Source organism: Phyllobates terribilis, unplaced genomic scaffold, assembly GCF_046119375.1.
Source record: "Phyllobates terribilis strain yellow unplaced genomic scaffold, ASM4611937v1 Scaffold_3__8_contigs__length_932513732, whole genome shotgun sequence".
Lineage (NCBI taxonomy): Eukaryota > Metazoa > Chordata > Amphibia > Anura > Dendrobatidae > Phyllobates > Phyllobates terribilis.
Genome location: NW_027362763.1, coordinates 2,444,661 through 2,468,848, shown reverse-complemented (window position 1 = coordinate 2,468,848; position 24,188 = coordinate 2,444,661). Strand labels below are relative to the sequence as shown.

General features: G+C 41.5%; 8 non-coding genes across 8 annotated transcripts; all 8 read right to left on the bottom strand.

The window, feature by feature from the left end:
• Positions 1 to 14,284: 14,284 nt before the first annotated feature.
• On the bottom strand, positions 14,285 to 14,356 carry TRNAG-CCC (transfer RNA glycine (anticodon CCC)). The gene has a single exon. It is a non-coding gene; the product is annotated as a tRNA-Gly (tRNA).
• A 1,351-nt stretch (positions 14,357 to 15,707) lies between these two features.
• On the bottom strand, positions 15,708 to 15,779 carry TRNAS-ACU (transfer RNA serine (anticodon ACU)). The gene has a single exon. It is a non-coding gene; the product is annotated as a tRNA-Ser (tRNA).
• A 1,181-nt stretch (positions 15,780 to 16,960) lies between these two features.
• Positions 16,961 to 17,032, bottom strand: TRNAG-UCC (transfer RNA glycine (anticodon UCC)). The gene has a single exon. It is a non-coding gene; the product is annotated as a tRNA-Gly (tRNA).
• Positions 17,033 to 17,128: 96 nt separating this feature from the next.
• TRNAG-CCC (transfer RNA glycine (anticodon CCC)) lies at positions 17,129 to 17,200 on the bottom strand. Its single transcript has one exon. It is a non-coding gene; the product is annotated as a tRNA-Gly (tRNA).
• Positions 17,201 to 18,383: 1,183 nt separating this feature from the next.
• TRNAG-UCC (transfer RNA glycine (anticodon UCC)) lies at positions 18,384 to 18,455 on the bottom strand. Its single transcript has one exon. It is a non-coding gene; the product is annotated as a tRNA-Gly (tRNA).
• A 1,351-nt stretch (positions 18,456 to 19,806) lies between these two features.
• Positions 19,807 to 19,878, bottom strand: TRNAG-UCC (transfer RNA glycine (anticodon UCC)). Its single transcript has one exon. It is a non-coding gene; the product is annotated as a tRNA-Gly (tRNA).
• Positions 19,879 to 21,228: 1,350 nt separating this feature from the next.
• Positions 21,229 to 21,300, bottom strand: TRNAG-UCC (transfer RNA glycine (anticodon UCC)). The gene has a single exon. It is a non-coding gene; the product is annotated as a tRNA-Gly (tRNA).
• Positions 21,301 to 22,650: 1,350 nt separating this feature from the next.
• Positions 22,651 to 22,722, bottom strand: TRNAG-UCC (transfer RNA glycine (anticodon UCC)). Its single transcript has one exon. It is a non-coding gene; the product is annotated as a tRNA-Gly (tRNA).
• Positions 22,723 to 24,188: the final 1,466 nt, after the last annotated feature.

The following is a 24,188-nucleotide window of genomic DNA, read 5'->3' as shown; positions in this document are numbered from 1 at the left end:
TACACCCACCAGCATAACACCAATGCCAACCCTGACATTGCTTTCACATTGGAGACTAACCCTACAAAGTGTTTAATCAACAACTGAAGAGTAGAAGATCAGTTAGATGAGACAGTTGAAAAAAAGCTAAGAAATATTCTCTTCAATTTTTTTCTCATTTTCGTGGTTGCTAAACTCTAAGAAGAAAGAAGAGCATGAGCCTTAACACGAAAAATTAAAACAGACTAAAAGCATCACCAAATGTGAAAAGCAATACATGCATTGGCTGAGAATCGAACTCGGGTCAACTAATTGGAAGGCAGCGATTCTCACCACGATACCACCAACACTTACAGAAGCCATGTTTTTTTCTTACATTTTCTGCACTAACAATACGAAATTATTAGTAAAAAGTAAGACGTGCCAGGAAAAAAACCCCCACATAAGTATTGCATTGAACAGGAATCAATCGCAGGTCAACTGCTTGGAAGGCAAGTTTGCTCACCACTATACCAAAAATGCTTAAGGTACCCAGCATTTTTTTCACATTTTCTGCACTAACCCTACAAAATTGTTAGTAAAAAGTATGGCGTGACCGAAAAAAAAAACACCGATGTTTGGTATTGGCCGGGAATTGAACCCAGGTCAACTGCTTGGAAGGCAGCTATGCTCAACACTATACCACCAATGCTTACAGAGTCAGCTTTTTTTTTTTACATTTTCTGCACTAACATTACAAAATAGTTTGTAAAATGTATGATATGCCAGAAATAAAGATACATAAGTATTGCATTGGCTGGAAATCGAACCCGGGTCAACTGCTTGGGAAGCAGCTATGCTCACCACTATACCACCAATGCATGAACCCACTTGACTGGTTTGGGATTTTGGCTGTTAAATCTGCTAAAGTTTTACTTAAAAAAGGAGGACTGAATATGTCTTGAAAGAGCCAATTACTAAAAAGTTTAAAAACAAGGCAAAGCATTGTCCAAAACTCAAAGATGAATTCTTGTGAATCAGCTATGGAGCTTTTCCACCAATTCTTACATTTCTCTCAATTATTATCACTTTTTTGCCAATAAGGTAACTAAACTCTTACCAAGAAAGTACACTATGAGCCTTAGCTCAAACAGATTACAAAGAGTCAACAGCAGCATCAAATTCCCCCTAAAGACCTCTGCCATTTTTGGCATTTTTAACACTAACTCTAAAGACAGAGGAGTTTTTGGAATCAGTTATGTAGCTTTTCCACCTCTGCCTACAAATTCTCTCAATTAGCTTTGCTTTTTGCCAACTAAGGTAGCTAAAGTGTTACCAAGAAAGAAATAAAAGCATAAGCCTTAGCACAGAAAGTGAAAAAGATTCCAAACACCACCAAATGCAAAAAAACAATGAGTTCTTCAAGAATTAAACTATGGCCTATTGTTTTAAAAGCAACTACACCCACCAGCATAACACCAATGCCAACCCTGACATTGCTTTCATATTGGAGACTAACCCTACAAAGTGTTTAATCAACAACTGAAGAGTAGTGTTGAGCCACCCCCGTAGTGTTTGAGTTCGGTTCGGTTCGTCGAACACCTTCGAACACCGTTAAAACCAATGGCAGGCAAACAAAAACACATAGAAACATATAGAAAACACCTTCAAAGGTGTCCAAAAGCTGACAAACTGCTCAGAAGACATAACTAACACATGGAAAAGTGACAAGTACATATAGTCATGCGAAAAGAAAAGAGGTGGAGGAGTAAAAGGAGGGGGAGACACAGATATAGGCATGTCATGCCCTTCTAAAATCCAAAAAGTGGGAAGCCGACACGGCCAGTCCGCTCCTGCCCGTGCCACCTCCGTGTCGCCGGGTTTGTGCCAGAGCCGCGGTGAACCCTGATGGCCAGCCCCCCTCTCCCAATACTGGTGCCTGTCCGCTGGTGGGTCGAGCGAGCCCCCCTGTGGTGGAGGCAGCTCTAATCTTTTTAATTTAAATTGTCTCTCTAATTTGAATGAATACACTTTAAATCCATTTACAAGGATCTATTGGAGGGCAAGTCTCATGCCAGCAGCCGCGTAATTCCAGCTCCAGTAGCGTCCACTAAAGCTGCTGCAGTTAAAAAGCTTTTATACGGATCGAGCTCGGCTGTCCACCGCAAGGCATCCTACTGCCAGTCCCAGCCCCTATGCCTTGGGGTGCCTCCTGATGCTCTTCACTGAGTATCCCGTGGTCCCGAAGCATTTCCTTTGAAAAAATTAAGTGTCCAAACTACAGGTGATGTAGCTTGCTTAACAGCCGGGATAATCCGCTGACTAGCAGACACTGCTACTAGGCACAAAGTATTTCCTGGGCTAGATGCAGTTAAAAATTTGTAATTAGATACTCTCGTTGGATGCTGAGAAAGCATTGCATAGAGTCTCCTGGCACGCCATATATGATTCTCTTAAAAAGCTTGGGGTAGGTGTCTAGGGGACCCTTTTATAGCCAAAATCACGGCCCTGTATCACAATACGTCACCTAGGCTGAAGATAAATGGAACTGTAGCACCCTGAGGGCTCGGTTGCTACAGAGGTATTGCACCTCACCCAGAGGTGTGATATCTCACTCTCAGGTAAGGATGGAGTGTGGATCAGGACCCGACACCTGCATGCATTACACCACATTGCCGTGGGGCAGGGCGACCAATATGCCCCTGAGATGGGCACGACAGTCCCTGTCCCTGGCTGGAGTGGGGGGAGAGAACACTGAGGAAGGGGAACCCTGTAGTGCAGGAGCAGGGAGGAAGCAGTTCCTGGGTGCATTGAGAAGGGAGTATAAAAGGTGGGCACCATCTTAGTTCAGTGCAGAGAAGTCTGAGCAGAAGTGGCAGGGAGCAGGGGCTCTGCATGAGCTCTGCTCCGGAGGCGGGCCTAGTAACAGAGGCCCAGGCCTGGAAGAGGGAGAAGGAAGGAAGAGGAGCGGAGAAGGCTCCAGGAACGAGGAATGAAGGGATCCCAGGGGTGCGGACGGGCGAGTCACCAACGCACGCCCGAATCCACCTGCGTGGAGGGGTCAGGCCAAAGGGGGAGACCGGTCCCCGAACTAGTGGAGGCAGGAAACGACCCTCAGCTAGAAACCGGAGGCTCTGACATTTTATGTGGCGCAGCCCCTCGCTACACCCGCTAGGAAGGCACCACATAGGGTCAGGGAAACTGGCGCCAAGTTTACCAAGAGGAGGCCCGAGGCAGCCGGACAGAAGTGTTGGTAAGAAAGGCCAGACAAAGGACACACAAAGGGGGTCCTGTGAAGCGCTCCAAAGTTATCTGGGAGTTGTCTGAGCCCCTCACCTGGTGAGCACAGTACGACGTGGGCAGCCGTTACCTGCAGACGTGGTTTGGATAATAAGAACTGTGAGTAAAGGCCCTGAACTGCATCACTGACTCCGTGTCGTTACTGCTGCTGCCCTGCACCATCACCCCCATCCTCCGCATACACTGCCTTGAGGCTATACTCCTCCCGTGGGGAGTTATGCTACGCTCTGCTGCACCCACAACACCAGCCTCAGCGGTCTGCCCTGTAGCGGCAGTTCACTCTGACCGCAATCCACGGGTGGCGTAGTCGGACATTTAAACATCAAAACCACATAAATAGTTCCGCCACTGGTTTGACCACCCTGAGCCACGGAACCGGGTCACCGCCACGAAGACTACAACCACCAGCATCCACCAAAAAGGGTCCGGCTTCGGGTGTCCCCAAGGCCCAGGGGTGCATCAGAACATTTTCATCACCTTTCACAATCACCAATGGGACAAGGCAGGGATGTCCTCTGTCCCCTCTCTTATACATCCTAGTGACGGAGCACCTGCTCTCATCAATTTGCCATAACCCCAATATTAGGTGGATTGAGGTGGGAGGCACCGAGTACAAGTGCTCTCTATTTGCTGATGATGTCCTAGTATATATCACTCAATCACATATATCCATCCATGCTGTTATGGCTGAAATAGATCACTTTGTTACATGGTCAAATTTTAAAATCAATGCAGCGAAGTCTGAGGCCCTCGATGTCTCCCTCCCCAAATCCATATAGGATTCCATCCAGTCCAACTTTCCCTTTGCCTGGCCCTCACAGGGTATCAAATACTTAGGAATTCCTATTCATAGAGACCTCTCCCATCTATGTTATCTTAATTTTGGGCCTTTAATTGAACAACTCCATACAGACCACGGTTGGCAAGTTAGAACTGTAAGATTCACTACGTGAACCACTGGTGTTTTGTGGAAAAGCACATGTACACTGTGTTCCAAATTATTATGCAAAAAGTGTTTAGGAGTGATAAGGGAAGAATTTGTTTGTTTGTCAGTTAAACTCATTGATGGTGATGTGTGTCAGGGCTCTTTATATCACTGTAAGCAATTGCAGACACCTGTGCTAATTAGTTTGGCAGGTGTGTCCATTGAAAGGCAAGACTACTTAAGAAGGCTCTCTCACATTATTAAGCAGCCTACATTTTCTGCCAAAATGGGAAAGAAAAAGGATGTGTCGGCTGCTGAGAAGCAACAAATTGTGGAGTGTTTAGGTCAAGGCATGACTACAATCAACATTGTGCGATGATCAGGATGAAGTGTCTTGGCAATCAAGAAGTATGTAGCTGATTCACAGTACACACGTGTGCGTGCTGATAAGGGCAAATTGAGGACTCTTTCCTACAGGCAATTACGTCAGGTTGAAAGAGCAGCGGCAAAAAAGCCTTGTCATAGCAGCAGACAAGTTTTTGAAGCTGCTTGTGCCTCCAACGTCCCCCGAACAACAAGATGCAGGGTCCTTCAGAGGTTTGCAGCTGTGCATACGCCATCCTGTCGACCTCCTCTATCCACTTCACACAAGCAGAAACGGCTCCAGTGGGCCAAACATTACATGAAGACTGATTTCAAAACTGTTTTGTTCACGGATGAGTGCCGTGCAGCGCTCGATGGTCCAGATGGATGGAGTGGAGGATGGCTGGTTGATGGACACCCCACGCAAACACGGCTACAGCGCCAACAAGGAGGAGGTGGAGTAATGTTTTGGGCTGGAATCATGGGGAGAGAGATTGTCGGCCCCTTTAGGATCCCTGAAGGCGCTAAAGATGAACTCCATAATGTATGTGGATTTTCTCAAACAGCACTTCCTGCCATGGTTCAAGAAGAAGAACCGTGTATTTCACAGCAAGATCATTTTTCTGCATGATAATGCACCATCTCATGCTGCACATAAAACATCTGCATCTCTGGCTGATATGGGCATAAAAGGGGACAAACTTATGGTGTGACCCCCATGCTCCCCTGACCTCTACCCCATTCAGAACCTTTGTAGCATCATTAAAAGGAGTGTCTATGATGGCGGGAGGCAGTTCACATCTAAGCAACAGCTCTGGGAGGGTATTCTGTCCTCATGCAAAACAATTGAAGCAGAAACCATCCAAAACCTGACAAATTCAATGGACGAGAGAGTTCAGAAGCTCCTTTCGAACAAGGGGTCCTATGTGAAAATGTAACATCACCTAGAATAAAGTTTTGAGTTGAAAACTGTTTGATTTCAGTTTCTAACAACCTGCTAATGCTTATAATTTCAAAAATGACCATTTTTTTGGTCTTTATTAAAATGAAAAGGTTGATCGAAAAGTTTGGGGGATCTAAGAGTGTGGCAACCCAGTAATCATGATTACTTCGAATTCTGACAATATGAGGGTCATGCTGCAGGTAGTGCAGCAAGAAGGCACTTATGTGTCTTGCGCATCTCGGAGCCCCAAAATTATTTTCCGGGCTAGATGCAGCTAAAAATTATTATTAATTTTAAATCTGGTGAAGCTTTAGTATAGATGGCCTAATAGGATCAGTGCTGCACACTGCTACAAAGCCCAAATTATTTTCCAGCCAAGATACAGATAAACATGATTAGTAATTTGAAAGCTTAAAACGGTTGGTAGGGTGATTTTAACCAATCATCAAGCTTTTACTCTCCCCAGGATGACACAGGGGTAGAAAAGTCGTTTCGGATCCATGATTTGTTCATCTTTATGAATGTGAGTCTGTCTACATTATCAGTGGAGAGCCGCGTGCGCTTATCTGTCAGCACACCACCAGCAGCGCTGAACACACGTTCAGACAGAACGCTGGCTGCGGGGCATGACAAGATCTCCAAGGCGTAAGTGGCTAGCTCCGGCCATTTATCCAGATTGGAAGCCCAAAAAGAGCAAGGGTCCAGTGACACAGTCGTGGCTTCAATGTTTACTTGGAGATACTCCTGTACCATCGTCTCTAGGCGTTGACTATGTGTCAGACTTCTTGTCTCCTGTGGCCTTGCAAAGGATAGGCTAAAAAAGTGGTGAAATGATTCCGCAAAATTGATGTTACCAGCAGATACTATGGTTCTGTTACGGTTTGAGTGCTGAACACTTGACGGTCCCACGGTTGGCAAGTTGGAACTGTGAGATTCACTACGTGCACCACTGGTATTTTGTGGAAAAGCACATGTAAGATTCTGCAACAGTCTCTGCTGATACTCCTGCATGCGTGCATCCCTTTCTATGGCAGGAATAATTTCTGCAAATTTACTTTTGTACCGGGGATCTAACAGTGTGGCAACCCAGTAGTCAGGATTATTTCTAATTCTCACAATTCGAGGGTCATGTTGCAGGTAGTGCAGCAAGAAGGCACTCATGTGTGTTGCGCATCCAGGAGCACCAAGTCCCTGTTGTGTTGGTGGCGAGGTAACAATCATGCTTCCTTCCTCTGTCCTCTCCCCCCAACCTCGCACAACAAAAATGTGATCAAGGTCTCCCTCATCTGATGAGTCTTCCATCAGTTCGTCCTCCACTTCTTCCTGGGCTCCTGCACCTTCCTCACTAGTTTGGCTGCTACCATGCGCCCTGGTAAAACCATCTCCCCCACCCTCACATGCCTGCCGCCTTGGTGCTGCCGACCGTCTGGACCTTGCAGATGTTAGCCCTTCCGCATACAACTCCTCCTCCTCTACTTCCTCCACCTCCTCTTGTGCCACCACCTGACTCCAAATTCTGTTTAACATGTGCTCCAGCATGTAAATCACCGGAATAGTCATGCTGATAATGGCATCGTCAGCACTAAACATCTTCGTCGCCATTTCAAAACTGTGCAGAAGGGTGCATAGGTCCCTGATCTGAGACCACTCCTCCAGCGTGATTTGCCCCACCTCTGGATCTCGTTGGCCCAGGCTATACGTCAGAACGTATTGCACCAGGGCTTGTCGGTGCTGCCACAGTCGCTACAACATGTGCAGAGTTGAATTCCACCGGGTAGGCACATCGCATTTTTGCCGGTGAAGTGGCAGGCCCAACGACTTCTGTAGAGATGTAAGTCGCTGAGCTGTGGGCTGCGAACGGCGAAAGTGAGCACACAGCGACCGTGCCCTCTGCAGAAGGCCATCTAGTCTGGGATAGTGGGCTAAAAATTGCTGGACAACCAGGTTCAACACGTGAGCCATACAAGGCACGTGTGTGACATTGCCCCGGCGAAGGGCCGCACCCAGGTTTGCAGCATTGTCGCACACGGCCTTCCCTGGTTTCAGGTCCAGTGGAGACAACCATTCATGAAATTGGTTCTCCAGAGCTGACCACAACTCCTCAGCTGCGTGACTCACATTTCCCAGACATTTCAATGTAAAAACCGCCCGATGACGTTGAGCCCTACTGCCAGCATAGTAAGGAGGTGTGCAGGATCCCTTCTGCGCAGTTAGAAAGCTTGTGGCATGACCAGACAGATTTTGGGTGCAGGTGGAAGACCGAGAGGAGGTTGAGGAGGCAGAAGCAGTGGAGGAACTTTGACATAAAGAGGATTGACGCACAACTCGTGGGGACGGCAAGACTTGGACAGCAGCCCCTTGTCCTGCTGTCACCATAGTTACCCAGTGCCCAGTCAGCGACATGTAACGCCCCTGTCCATGCCTATTCGTCCAAGTGTCTGTGGTGAAATGCACCCTGTCACACACAGAGTTTCTCAAAGAAGCGGTGATGTTGTGTGCGACATGCTGGTGGAGCGCAGGCACACCTTTCTTTGAGAAGTAGTGCCGACTGGGCATCTGGTACTGGGGCACTGCGACGGACATAAGGTCTCGAAAATCCTCTGTGTCCACCAGGCGGAAAGGCAGCATTTCTGTAGCCAAGAGCTTGCAGATGGTGAAATTCAACCTCTTAGCTTTCTCATGGCTAGGAGGAAATGGTCTTTTACTTGTCCACATCTGAGGGACCGAGGGCTGGCTATTGTGCTTAGACGGGGTTGATAAGGGTGTCCCCGGCAAACTGCCGGTCTGTGAGGAAGATGCAGGCGGATATGTTAGTTTGCCTTGATCCAAAGGTGGTGCTATCGATGTCGGACAGCACTCAACACCAGCTGGTGTTACCACCTCCAAAGAAAATGATGACCTGCCAATCACGCTGGCTGTTGCGGGTAAAGAGGTGGCAGGTGTGCGCCCCAAAACAGGTGTGACTGCTGTCCCCCCAGTCACAGAGGATGAAGAGGCCGCGGATGCACAAGATATGGCAGACGGTGGTTGGCCCGGCCGGCTAGGCCGCATTGTAGCACACTGAGCTTCCCACTGCAACTTATGCTTCATGTCCATGTGCCGGTTCATGCATGAAGTACTCAAACTATGTATTTTTTGGCCTCTACTTAGCTTTTGCTGACAAATGTTACAGATAACACGAGTTGGGTCATCTTTATCGATCTGAAAAAATGCCCAGGCTATGCAAGGCTTAGCACCCATGCGACCTGAAGAGCCACCACGACTTGTGGTGAGAGGCAGAGTTGTGTTTGAGGATGCAGTTGTTGACGTGCTTCCAGTACTACGTCTCTGTCCAGGAAGGCGCAACCTGACCTCGTCGTCACTAGCATCTTCCTCCACCTCCTCTGCTGACCTCATCTCTTGGCTGACTGTGGGTTGACAGTAAGTGGGATCTCCAACCTCATCATCATCACCCTGTGCGTTATCACACCCGTCGTCCTCAGAGCCAACCTGTTCCTGCCCTGACAAAAAACTAAAGTTGTCGCTCCAATCAGGTATTTGAGTCTTATCATCGTCTTCCTCATTGTCTCCACCAACAGGAGTTGTTACAGTTTGGGAATGAGGGTCTACATTATGGTCAGAACCTTCTGCGTCTGGTCCTGTATCCGACTCATAAAGATTCTGGGCATCAGTGCAGATCATTTCCTCGTCTGGATTCACAGAAGCGCTGGAGTCGACCTCTGATTCCCAGGCTATAGTATGAGTAAACAGCTCTGAATACTCAACCATCTGTTCTACCTCATACTCAGACGGGCAGCTGGAGATTTGGGAGCTGTGAGGAAGCACGTGCGATTGGGGTGACACCTTTGAGGACTGGAGTATTTGTGATGTTGAAGTTGATGTGGAGGAGAGCCCACTTAAAGGAGCACTTGATATCCGTTGAAGCACCTGCTGTTTTTGTGCCTCATCTGGAATTTGTAGCAATTGGCGTGGCCGTAAGAAAGGGATCTTATCACATTGTCCGCTAAAAGAAGTAGACATTTTAGTTTGGCTGGAAGATGGTCTTTCTTCTGCAGATGTTACTGTTGCTTTAACACCTACCCCACGGACACAACCTTTTTTCCCCTTCCCAACACGCCTATTACCCTTTCCACCAGCAGCAGGCCTTTTTCCACTCATTTTGGTGGTTAACTAATTAACAACTCTGGAGTTGTTTGCACAAAAAAACAATGGATGGGAACCGAGCAGAGCTGAGTGGCCAAACTGTGGTATTAGGCCAAAACTATTGGCTGGGTTAGATGCAGAAAAAAATTATATTCAATTTGCAACCTGATGGAGGTCAGTATAGATGGACTAATAGAGAAAGTCCCACACACTGCTAGAAGGCCAAATATTTTTTCAGAGCTAGATGCAGATAAAAATTATTTTTAATTTGCAACCTGATGGAGGTCAGTATAGATGGACTAATAGAGAAAGTCCCACACACAGCTAGAAGCCCAATATTTTTTCAGAGGTAGATGCAGAAAAAAAATATTTTTAATTTGCAACCTGATGGAGGTCAGTATAGATGGACTAATAGAGAAAGTCCCACACACAGCTAGAAGCCCAATATTTTTTCAGAGGTAGATGCAGAAAAAAATATATTCAGTTTGCAACCTGATGGAGGTCTGTATAGATGGATTAATAGAACAAGTCCCACACACAGCTAGAAGCCCAATATTTTTTCAGAGGTAGATGCAGAAAAAAATATATTCAGTTTGCAACCTGATGGAGGTCTGTATAGATGGATTAATAGAACAAGTCCCACACACAGCTAGAAGCCCAATATTTTTTCAGAGGTAGATGCAGAAAAAAATATATTCAGTTTGCAACCTGATGGAGGTCTGTATAGATGGATTAATATAACAAGTCCCACACACAGCTAGAAGCCCAATATTTTTTCAGAGGTAGATGCAGAAAAAAATATATTCAGTTTGCAACCTGATGGAGGTCAGTATAGATGGACTAATACAACAAGTCCCACACATAGCTAGAAGCCCAATATTTTTTCAGAGGAAGATGCAGAAAAAAATATATTCAGTTTGCAACCTGATGGAGGTCTGTATAGGTGGATTAACCACACACAGCTAGAAGCCCAATATTTTTTCAGAGGTAGATGCAGAAAAAAATATATTCAGTTTGCAACCTGATGGAGGTCTGTATAGATGGATTAATAGAACAAGTCCCACACACAGCTAGAAGCCCAATATTTTTTCAGAGGTAGATGCAGAAAAAAATATATTCAGTTTGCAACCTGATGGAGGTCAGTATAGATGGACTAATACAACAAGTCCCACACACAGCTAGAAGCCCAATATTTTTTCAGAGGTAGATGCAGAAAAAAATATATTCAGTTTGCAACCTGATGGAGGTCTGTATAGATGGATTAATAGAACAAGTCCCACACACAGCTAGAAGCCCAATATTTTTTCAGAGGTAGATGCAGAAAAAAATATATTCAGTTTGCAACCTGATGGAGGTCTGTATAGATGGATTAATAGAACAAGTCCCACACACAGCTAGAAGCCCAATATTTTTTCAGAGGTAGATGCAGAAAAAAATATATTCAGTTTGCAACCTGATGGAGGTCTGTATAGATGGATTAATAGAACAAGTCCCACACACAGCTAGAAGCCCAATATTTTTTCAGAGGTAGATGCAGAAAAAAATATATTCAGTTTGCAACCTGATGGAGGTCTGTATAGATGGATTAATAGAACAAGTCCCACACACAGCTAGAAGCCCAATATTTTTTCAGAGGTAGATGCAGAAAAAAATATATTCAGTTTGCAACCTGATGGAGGTCAGTATAGATGGACTAATACAACAAGTCCCACACACAGCTAGAAGCCCAATATTTTTTCAGAGGTAGATGCAGAAAAAAATATATTCAGTTTGCAACCTGATGGAGGTCTGAATAGATGGATTAATAGAACAAGTCCCACACACAGCTAGAAGCCCAATATTTTTTCAGAGGTAGATGCAGAAAAAAATATATTCAGTTTGCAACCTGATGGAGGTCTGTATAGATGGATTAATAGAACAAGTCCCACACACAGCTAGAAGCCCAATATTTTTTCAGAGGTAGATGCAGAAAAAAATATATTCAGTTTGCAACCTGATGGAGGTCTGTATAGATGGATTAATAGAACAAGTCCCACACACAGCTAGAAGCCCAATATTTTTTCAGAGGTAGATGCAGAAAAAAATATATTCAGTTTGCAACCTGATGGAGGTCTGTATAGATGGATTAATAGAACAAGTCCCACACACAGCTAGAAGCCCAATATTTTTTCAGAGGTAGATGCAGAAAAAAATATATTCAGTTTGCAACCTGATGGAGGTCTGTATAGATGGATTAATAGAACAAGTCACACACACAGCTAGAAGCCCAATATTTTTTCAGAGGTAGATGCAGAAAAAAATGTATTCAGTTTGCAAACTGATGGAGGTCTGTATAGATGGATAATTAGAACAATCCCACACACTGCTAGAAGCCCAATATTTTTTCAGAGCTAGATGCAGAAAAAAATTATATTCAATTTGCAACCTGATGGAGGTCAGTATAGATGGACTAATAGAATGATGCTATGCCCAAAAGATTTTACTTCACTAGGTGCAGTAAAAAAATTGGTATTCTATACACAGTTGGTATATCTTGCAACACAGATAGGCTACTACACTGACTAACACACTCTGCAATAGGCCAAAAAGGATTAGCTTTGCTAGATTCAGCCAAATGCTGTGAAAAAAACTTGCACAGCACTGGCACAGACCTGCCTGGCAAAAACTGATAGGAACTGATGTAACCTAGTCCTGAAAAGGACTCCAATTACAATTAGTCTTTACTCCCACAATCTATCTATTTAAGAGCACAGACCTGCCTGATAAAAGTCGTAGGAAATGCTGTAACCTAGTCCTTACAAGGACTGCAATCACAACTATTCCCTACTCCCAAGCTATCTGTAGATTTGTGCGAAAATTGGCTTGAAATTAACAAGGTATAGCGCACACAGCAAGAGCGGTGCCGTCTAACACGCAGCTGCAGCAGTGAGAAAATGGTGGCGACGGGGAAAATGGCTTGGTCTTATAGGGCAAGGACATGTGACATACACTGCCAATGACACATGCCCTTGCTTATGTGAAAAAAAGCACTTCGCTCCGTGTGTGCGCTGCTGATAGGCTGACAGATTGCACCTCCCCACTGCAAATGCGGGAAAGAGAAAAAAAAATGGAGATCTTCATTGTTCCTGCAGAGATCCATCCCCTGCCCCTCCCCCCACCCCGCTGTACACTTAAACTGCGCATTAACATTAATTTTCATCATTACTGAGAAAAAATCCAGTTATGATTTTGGTGCACGAACAGTTATCGAACATAACCTCGAACAGCCGAATTTTTCTCAAATTGTTCGTGTTCGCCGAATGGTTCGAACACCGCCCAAAACAGCTCGAATTTGAGATTGGCGAACAGTTCGAGTAGAACAACGCTCATCTCTACGGAATATGTCTTGAAAGAGCCAATTACTGAAAAGTTAAAAACAAGGCAAAGCATTGTTCAAAACTCAAAGATGGATTCTTGTGAATCAGCTATGTAGCATTTCCACCAATTCTTACATTTCTCTCAATTATTTTCACTTTTTTGCCAATAAGGTAACTAAACTCTTACCAAGAAAGAAAGTACACTATGAGCCTTAGCTCAAACAGATTACAAAGAGTCAACAGCAGCACCAAATTCCCCCTAAAGACCTCTGCCATTTTTGGCATTTTTAACACTAACTCTAAAGACAGAGGAGTTTTTGGAATCAGTTATGTAGCTTTTCCACCTCTGCCTACAAATTCTCTCAATTAGCTTTGCTTTCTGCCCACTAAGGTAGCTAAAGTGTTACCAAGAAAGAAATAAAAGCATAAGCCTTAGCACAGAAAGTGAAAAAGATTCCAAACACCACCAAATGCAAAAAAACAATGAGTTCTTCAAGAATTAAACTATGGCCTATTGTTTTAAAAGCAACTACACCCACCAGCATAACACCAATGCCAACCCTGACATTGCTTTCGTATTGGAGACTAACCTTACAAAGTATTTAATCAACAACTGAAGAGCAGAAGATCAGTTAGATGAGACAGTTGAAAAAAATCTAAGAAATATTCTCTTCAATTTTTTTCTCATTTTCGTGGTTGCTAAACTCTAAGAAGAAAGAAGAGCATGAGCCTTAACACGAAAAATTAAAACAGACTAAAAGCATCACCAAATGTGAAAAATAATTCATGCGTTGGCCAGCAATCGAACCCAGGTCAACTGCTTGGAAGGCAGCTATGCTCACCACTATACCACCAACACTTACAGAAGCCATGTTTTTTTCTTACATTTTCTGCACTAACAATACAAAATTATTAGTAAAAAGTAAGACGTGCCAGGAAAAAAAAACCCACATAAGTATTGCATTGACCAGGAATCAATCGCAGGTCAACTGCTTGGAAGGCAGGTTTGCTCACCACTATACCAAAAATGCTTAAGGTACCCACCATTTTTTTCACATTTTCTCCACTAACCCTAAAAAATTGTTAGTAAAAAGTATGACGTGCCTGAAAAAAAAAAACACCTATGTTTTGCATTGGCCAGGAATTGAACCCAGGTCAACTGTTTGGAAGGTAGATATGCTCACCACTATACCACCAATGCTTACAGGGTCAGTTTTTTTTTTACATTTTCTGCACTAACATTACAAAATAGTTTGTAAAATGTATGATATGCCAGAAATAAAACTACATAAGTATTGCATTGGCCAGGAATCGAACCCGGGTCAACAGCTTGGGAAGCAGCTATGCTCACCACTATACCACCAATGCATGAACCAACTTAACTGGTTTGGGATTATGGCTTTTAAATCTGCTAAAGTTTTACTTAAAAAAAGGAGGACTGAATATGTCTTGAAAGAGCCAATTACTAAAAAGTTTAAAAACAAGGCAAAGCATTGTCCAAAACTCAAAGATGAATTCTTGTGAATCAGCTATGGAGCTTTTCCACCAATTCTTACAATTCTCTCAATTATTTTCACTTTTTTGCCAATAAGGTAACTAAACTCTTACCAAGAAAGAAAGTACACTATGAGCCTTAGCTCAAAAAGATTACAAAGAGTCAGCACCAGCACCAAATTACCCCTAAAGACCTCTGCCATTTTTGGCATTTTTAACACTAACTCTAAAGACAGAGGAGTTTTTGGAATCAGTTATGTAGCTTTTCCACCTCTGCCTACAAATTCTATCAATTAGCTTCGCTTTTTGCCAACTAAGGTAGCTAAAGTGTTACCAAGAAGAAATAAAAGCATAAGCCTTAGCACAAAAAGTGAAAAAGAGTCCAAACACCACCAAATGCAAAAAAACAATGAGTTCTTCAAGAATTAAACTATGGCCTATTGTTTTAAAAGCAACTACACCCACCAGCATAACACCAATGCCAACCCTGACATTGCTTTCATATTGGAGACTAACCCTACAAAGTGTTTAATCAACAACTGAAGAACAGAAGATCAGTTAGATGAGACAGTTGAAAAAAATCTAAGAAATATTCTCTTCAATTTTTTTCTCATTTTCGTGGTTGCTAAACTCAAAGAAGAAAGAAGAGCCTGAGACTTAACACGAAAAATTAAAACAGACTAAAAGCATCACCAAATGTGAAAAACAATTCATGCGTTGGCCGGGAATCAAACGCGGGTCAACTACTTGGAAGGCAGCGATTCTCACCACTATACCACCAACACTTACAGAAGCCATGTTTTTTTCTTACATTTTCTGCACTAACAATGCGAAATTATTAGTAAAAAGTAAGACGTGCCAGGAAAAAAAAAACCACATAAGTATTGCATTGACCAGGAATCAATCGCAGGTCAACTGCTTGGAAGGGAGGTTTGCTCACCACTATACCAAAAATGCTTAAGGTACCGAGCATTTTTTTCACATTTTCTGCACTAACCCTACAAAATTGTTAGTAAAAAGTATGACGTGCCTGAAAAAAAAAAAACACCGATGTTTTGTATTGGCCGAGAATTGAACCCGGGTCAACTGCTTGGAAGGCAGCTATGCTCACCACTATACCACCAATGCTTACAGGGTCAGCTATTTTTTTTTACATTTTCTGCACTAACATTACAAAATAGTTTGTAAAATGTATGATATGCCAGAAATAAAACTACATAAGTATAGCATTGGCCGGGAATCAAACCCGGGTCAACTGGTTAGTAAGCAGCTATGCTCACCACTATACCACCAATGCATGAACCCACTTGACTGGTTTGGGATTTTGGCTGTTAAATCTGCTAAAGTTTTACTTAAAAAAGGAGGACTGAATATGTCTTGAAAGAGCCAATTAATAAAAAGTTTAAAAACAAGGCAAAGCATTGTCCATAACTCAAAGATGAATTCTTGTGAATCAGCTATGGAGCTTTTCCACCAATTCTTACATTTCTCTCAATTATTTTCACTTTTTTGCCAATAAGGTAACTAAACTCTTACCAAGAAAGAAAGTACATTATGAGCCTTAGCTCAAACAGATTACAAAGAGTCAACAGCAGCACCAAATTCCCCCTAAAGACCTCTGCCATTTTTGGCATTTTTAACACTAACTCTAAAGACAGAGGAGTTTTTGGAATCAGTTATGTAGCTTTTCCACCTCTGCCTACAAATTCTCTCAATTAGCTTTGCTTTCTGCCCACTAAGGTAGCTAAAGTGTTACCAAGAAAGAAATAAAAGCATAAGCCTTAGCACAGAAAGTGAAAAAGATTCCAAACACCACCAAATGGAAAAAAACAATGAGTTCTTCAAGAATTAAACTATGGCCTATTGTTTTAAAAGCAACTACACCCACCAGCATAACACCAATGCCAACCCTGACATTGCTTTCGTATTGGAGACTAACCCTACAAAGTATTTAATCAACAACTGAAGAGCAGAAGATCAGTTAGATGAGACAGTTGAAAAAAATCTAAGAAATATTCTCTTCAATTTTTTTCTCATTTTCGTGGTTGCTAAACTCTAAGAAGAAAGAAGAGCATGAGCCTTAACACGAAAAATTAAAACAGACTAAAAGCATCACCAAATGTGAAAAACAATTCATGCATTGGCCAGGAATCGAACCCGGGTCAACAGCATGGAAGGCAGCTATGCTCACCACTATACCACCAACACTTACAGAAGCCATGTTTTTTTCTTACATTTTCTGCACTAACAATACAAAATTATTAGTAAAAAGTAAGACGTGCCAGGAAAAAAAAACCCACATAAGTATTGCATTGACCAGGAATCAATCGCAGGTCAACTGCTTGGAAGGCAGGTTTGCTCACCACTATACCAAAAATGCTTAAGGTACCCAGCATTTTTTTCACATTTTCTGCACTAACCCTGCAAAATTGTTAGTAAAAATTATGACCTGCCTGAAAAAAAAACACACCTATGTTTTGCATTGGCCAGGAATCGAACCCGGGTCAACTGCTTGGAAGGCAGCTATGCTCACCACTATACCACCAATGCTTACAGGATCAGCTTTTTTTTTTACATTTTCTGCACTAACATTACAAAATAGTTTGTAAAATGTATGATATGCCAGAAATAAAACTACATAAGTATTGCATTGGCCGGGAATCGAACCCCGGTCAACTGCTTGGGAAGCAGCTATGCTCACCACTATACCACCAATGCATGAACAAACTTGACTGGTTTGGGATTATGGCCGTTAAATCTGCTAAAGTTTTACTTAGAAAAAGGAGGACTGAATATGTCTTGAAAGAGCCAATTACTAAAAAGTTTAAAAACAAGGCAAAGCTTTGTCCAAAACTCAGAGATGAATTCTTGTGAATCAGCTATGGCGCTTTTCCACCAATTCTTACAATTCTCTCAATTAGTTTCACTTTTTTGACAATAAGGTAACTAAACTCTTACCAAGAAAGAAAGTACACTATGAGCCTTAGCTCAAACAGATTACAAAGAGTCAACAGCAGCAAAAAATTCCCCCTAAAGACCTCTGCCATTTTTGGCATTTTTAACACTAACTCTAAAGACAGAGGAGTTTTTGGAATCAGTTATGTAGCTTTTCCACCCCTGCCTACAAATTCTCTCAATTAGCTTTGCTTTCTGCCCACTAAGGTAGCTAAAGTGTTACCAAGAAAGAAATAAAAGCATAAGCCTTAGCACAGAAAGTGAAAAAGATTCCAAACACCACCAAATGGAAAAAAACAATGAGTTCTTCAAGAATTAAACTATGGCCTATTGTTTTAAAAGCAACTACACCCACCAGCATAACACCAATGCCAACCCTGACATTGCTTTCGTATTGGGGACTAACCCTACAAAGTATTTAATCAACAACTGAAAAGCAGAAGATCAGTTAGATGAGACAGTTGAAAAATATCTAAGAAATATTCTCTTCAATTTTTTTCTCATTTTCGTGGTTGCTAAACTCTAAGAAGAAAGAAGAGCATGAGCCTTAACACGAAAAATTAAAACAGACTAAAAGCATCACCAAATGTGAAAAACAATTCATGCGTTGGCCAGGAATCGAACCCGGGTCAACAGCTTGGAAGGCAGCTATGCTCACCACTATACCACCAGCACTTACAGAAGCCAGGTTTTTTTCTTACATTTTCTGCACTAACAATACAAAATTATTAGTAAAAAGTAAGACGTGCCAGGAAAAAAAAAACCCACGTAAGTATTGCATTGACCAGGAATCAATTGCAGGTCAACTGCTTGGAAGGCAGGTTTGCTCACCACTATACCAAAAATGCTTATGGTACCCAGCATTTTTTTCACATTTTCTGCACTAACCCTACATAATTGTTAGTAAAAATTATGACGTGCCTGAAAAAAAAACACACCTATGTTTTGCATTGGCCGGGAATCGAACCCGGGTCAACTGCTTGGAAGGCAGCTATGCTCACCACTATACCACCAATGCTTACAGGATCAGCTTTTTTTTTTACATTTTCTGCACTAACATTACAAAATAGTTTGTAAAATGTATGATATGCCAGAAATAAAACTACATAAGTATTGCATTGGCCGGGAATAGAATCCGGGTCAACTGCTTGGGAAGCAGCTATGCTCACCACTATACCACCAATGCATGAACCAACTTGACTGGTTTGGGATTATGGCTGTTAAATCTGCTAAAGTTTTACTTAAAAAAAGGAGGACTGAATATGTCTTGAAAGAGCCAATTACTAAAAAGTTTAAAAACAAGGAAAAGCTTTGTCCAAAACTCAAAGATGAATTCTTGTGAATCAGCTATGGAGCTTTTCCACCAATTCTTACAATTCTCTCAATTAGTTTCACTTTTTTGACAATAAGGTAACTAAACTCTTACCAAGAAAGAAAGTACACTATGAGCCTTAGCTCAAACAGATTACAAAGAGTCAACAGCAGCACCAAATTTCCCCTAAAGACCTCTGCCATTTTTGGCAATTTTAACACTAACTCTAAAGACAGAGGAGTTTTTGGAATCAGTTATGTAGCTTTTCCACCTCTGCCTACAAATTCTCTCAATTAGCTTTGCTTTCTGCCCACTAAGGTAGCTAAAGTGTTACCAAGAAAGAAATAAAAGCATAAGCCTTAGCACAGAAAGTGAAAAAGATTCCAAACACCACCAAATGGAAAAAAACAATGAGTTCTTCAAGAATTAAACTATGGCCTATTGTTTTAAAAGCAACTACACCCACCAGCATAACACCAATGCCAACCCTGACATTGCTTTCGTATTGGAGACTAACCCTACAAAGTATTTAATCAACAACTGAAAAGCAGAAGATCAGTTAGATGAGACAGTTGAAAAAAATCTAAGAAATATTCTCTTCAATTTTTTTCTCATTTTCGTGGTTGCTAAACTCTAAGAAGAAAGAAGAGCATGAGCCTTAACACGAAAAATTAAAACAGACTAAAAGCATCACCAAATGTGAAAAACAATTCATGCGTTGGCCAGGAATCGAACCCGGGTCAACAGCTTGGAAGGCAGCTATGCTCACCACTATACCACCAGCACTTACAGAAGCCAGGTTTTTTTCTTACATTTTCTGCACTAACAATACAAAATTATTAGTAAAAAGTAAGACGTGCCAGGAAAAAAAAAACCCACGTAAGTATTGCATTGACCAGGAATCAATTGCAGGTCAACTGCTTGGAAGGCAGGTTTGCTCACCACTATACCAAAAATGCTTATGGTACCCAGCATTTTTTTCACATTTTCTGCACTAACCCTACATAATTGTTAGTAAAAATTATGACGTGCCTGAAAAAAAAACACACCTATGTTTTGCATTGGCCGGGAATCGAACCCGGGTCAACTGCTTGGAAGGCAGCTATGCTCACCACTATACCACCAATGCTTACAGGATCAGCTTTTTTTTTACATTTTCTGCACTAACATTACAAAATAGTTTGTAAAATGTATGATATGCCAGAAATAAAACTACATAAGTATTGCATTGGCCGGGAATAGAATCCGGGTCAACTGCTTGGGAAGCAGCTATGCTCACCACTATACCACCAATGCATGAACCAACTTGACTGGTTTGGGATTATGGCTGTTAAATCTGCTAAAGTTTTACTTAAAAAAAGGAGGACTGAATATGTCTTGAAAGAGCCAATTACTAAAAAGTTTAAAAACAAGGAAAAGCTTTGTCCAAAACTCAAAGATGAATTCTTGTGAATCAGCTATGGAGCTTTTCCACCAATTCTTACAATTCTCTCAATTAGTTTCACTTTTTTGACAATAAGATAACTAAACTCTTACCAAGAAAGAAAGTACACTATGAGCCTTAGCTCAAACAGATTACAAAGAGTCAACAGCAGCACCAAATTCCCCCTAAAGACCTCTGCCATTTTTGGCAATTTTAACACTAACTCTAAAGACAGAGGAGTTTTTGGAATCAGTTATGTAGCTTTTCCACCTCTGCCTACAAATTCTCTCAATTAGCTTTGCTTTCTGCCCACTAAGGTAGCTAAAGTGTTACCAAGAAAGAAATAAAAGCATAAGCCTTAGCACAGAAAGTGAAAAAGATTCCAAACACCACCAAATGGAAAAAAACAATGAGTTCTTCAAGAATTAAACTATGGCCTATTGTTTTAAAAGCAACTGCACCCACCAGCATAACACCAATGCCAACCCTGACATTGCTTTCGTATTGGAGACTAACCCTACAAAGTATTTAATCAACAACTGAAGAGCAGAAGATCAGTTAGATGAGACAGTTGAAAAAAATCTAAGAAATATTCTCTTCAATTTTTTTCTCATTTTCGTGGTTGCTAAACTCTAAGAAGAAAGAAGAGCATGAGGCTTAACACGAAAAATTAAAACAGACTAAAAGCATCACCAAATGTGAAAAACAATTCATGCGTTGGCCAGGAATCGAACCCGGGTCAACAGCTTGGAAGGCAGCTATGCTCACCACTATACCACCAGCACTTACAGAAGCCATGTTTTTTTCTTACATTTTCTGCACTAACAATACAAAATTATTAGTAAAAAGTAAGACGTGCCAGGAAAAAAAAAACCCACGTAAGTATTGCATTGACCAGGAATCAATTGCAGGTCAACTGCTTGGAAGGCAGGTTTGCTCACCACTATACCAAAAATGCTTATGGTACCCAGCATTTTTTTCACATTTTCTGCACTAACCCTACATAATTGTTAGTAAAAATTATGACGTGCCTGAAAAAAAAACACACCCATGTTTTGCATTGGCCGGGAATCGAACCCGGGTCAACTGCTTGGAAGGCAGCTATGCTCACCACTATACCACCAATGCTTACAGGATCAGCTTTTTTTTTACATTTTCTGCACTAACATTACAAAATAGTTTGTAAAATGTATGATATGCCAGAAATAAAACTACATAAGTATTGCATTGGCTATGAATAGAATCCGGGTCAACTGCTTGGGAAGCAGCTATGCTCACCACTATACCACCAATGCATGAACCAACTTGACTGGTTTGGGATTATGGCTGTTAAATCTGCTAAAGTTTTACTTAAAAAAAGGAGGACTGAATATGTCTTGAAAGAGCCAATTACTAAAAAGTTTAAAAACAAGGAAAAGCTTTGTCCAAAACTCAAAGATGAATTCTTGTGAATCAGCTATGGAGCTTTTCCACCAATTCTTACAATTCTCTCAATTAGTTTCACTTTTTTGACAATAAGGTAACTAAACTCTTACCAAGAAAGAAAGTACACTATGAGCCTTAGCTCAAACAGATTACAAAGAGTCAACAGCAGCACCAAATTCCCCCTAAAGACCTCTGCCATTTTTGGCAATTTTAACACTAACTCTAAAGACAGAGGAGTTTTTGGAATCAGTTATGTAGCTTTTCCACCTCTGCCTACAAATTCTCTCAATTAGCTTTGCTTTCTGCCCACTAAGGTAGCTAAAGTGTTACCAAGAAAGAAATAAAAGCATAAGCCTTAGCACAGAAAGTGAAAAAGATTCCAAACACCACCAAATGGAAAAAAACAATGAGTTCTTCAAGAATTAAACTATGGCCTATTGTTTTAAAAGCAACTGCACCCACCAGCATAACACCAATGCCAACCCTGACATTGCTTTCGTATTGGAGACTAACCCTACAAAGTATTTAATCAACAACTGAAGAGCAGAAGATCAGTTAGATGAGACAGTTGAAAAAAATCTAAGAAATATTCTCTTCAATTTTTTTCTCATTTTCGTGGTTGCTAAACTCTAAGAAGAAAGAAGAGCATGAGCCTTAACACGAAAAATTAAAACAGACTAAAAGCATCACCAAATGTGAAAAACAATTCATGCGTTGGCCAGGAATCGAACCCGGGTCAACAGCTTGGAAGGCAGCTATGCTCACCACTATACCACCAGCACTTACAGAAGCCATGTTTTTTTCTTACATTTTCTGCACTAACAATACAAAATTATTAGTAAAAAGTAAGACGTGCCAGGAAAAAAAAAACCCACGTAAGTATTGCATTGACCAGGAATCAATTGCAGGTCAACTGCTTGGAAGGCAGGTTTGCTCACCACTATACCAAAAATGCTTATGGTACCCAGCATTTTTTTCACATTTTCTGCACTAACCCTACATAATTGTTAGTAAAAATTATGACGTGCCTGAAAAAAAAACACACCCATGTTTTGCATTGGCCGGGAATCGAACCCGGGTCAACTGCTTGGAAGGCAGCTATGCTCACCACTATACCACCAATGCTTACAGGATCAGCTTTTTTTTTACATTTTCTGCACTAACATTACAAAATAGTTTGTAAAATGTATGATATGCCAGAAATAAAACTACATAAGTATTGCATTGGCCAGGAATAGAATCCGGGTCAACTGCTTGGGAAGCAGCTATGCTCACCACTATACCACCAATGCATGAACCAACTTGACTGGTTTGGGATTATGGCTGTTAAATCTGCTAAAGTTTACTTGAAAAAAGGAGGACTGAATAAGTCTTGAAAGAGCAAATTACTAAAAAGTTTAAAAACAAGGCAAAGCATTGTCCAAAACTCAAAGATGAATTCTTGTGAATCAGCTATGGAGCTTTTCCACCAATTCTTACAATTCTCTCAATTATTTTCACTTTTTTGCAATAAGGTAACTAAACTCTTACCAAGAAAGAAAGTACACTATGAGCCTTAGCTCAAACAGATTACAAAGAGTCAAAAGCAGCACCAAATTCCCCCTAAAGACCTCTGCCATTTTTGGCATTTTTAACACTAACTCTAAAGACAGAGGAGTTTTTGGAATCAGTTATGTAGCTTTTCCACCTCTGCCTACAAATTCTCTCAATTAGCTTTGCTTTCTGCCCACTAAGGTAGCTAAAGTGTTACCAAGAAAGAAATAAAAGCATAAGCCTTAGCACAGAAAGTGAAAAAGATTCCAAACACCACCAAATGCAAAAAAACAATGAGTTCTTCAAGAATTAAACTATAGCCTATTGTTTTAAAAGCAACTACACCCACCAGCATAACACCAATGCCCACCCTGACATTGCTTTCGTATTGGAGACTAACCCTACAAAGTATTTAATCAACAACTGAAGAGCAGAAGATCAGTTAGATGAGACAGTTGAAAAAAATCTAAGAAATATTCTCTTCAATTTTTTTCTCATTTTCGTGGTTGCTAAACTCTAAGAAGAAAGAAGAGCATGAGCCTTAACACGAAAAATTAAAACAGACTAAAAGCATCACCAAATGTGAAAAACAATTCATGCGTTGGCCAGGAATCGAACCTGGGTCAACAGCTTGGAAGGCAGCTATGCTCATCACTATACCACCAACACTTACAGAAGACATGTTTTTTTCTTACATTTTCTGCACTAACAATACAAAATTATTAGTAAAAAGTAAGACGTGCCAGGAAAAAAAAAACCCACATAAGTATTGCATTGACCAGGAATCAATCACAGGTCAACTGCTTGGAAGGCAGGTTTGCTCACCACTATACCAAAAATGCTTAAGGTACCCAGCATTTTTTTCACATTTTCTGCACTAACCCTACAAAATTGTTAGTAAAAATTATGACGTGCCTGAATAAACAACACACCCATGTTTTGCATTGGCCGGGAATCGAACCCGGGTCAACTGCTTGGAAGGCAGATATGCTCACCACTATACCACCAATGTTTACAGGATCAGCTTTTTTTTTATACATTTTCTGCACTAACATTAC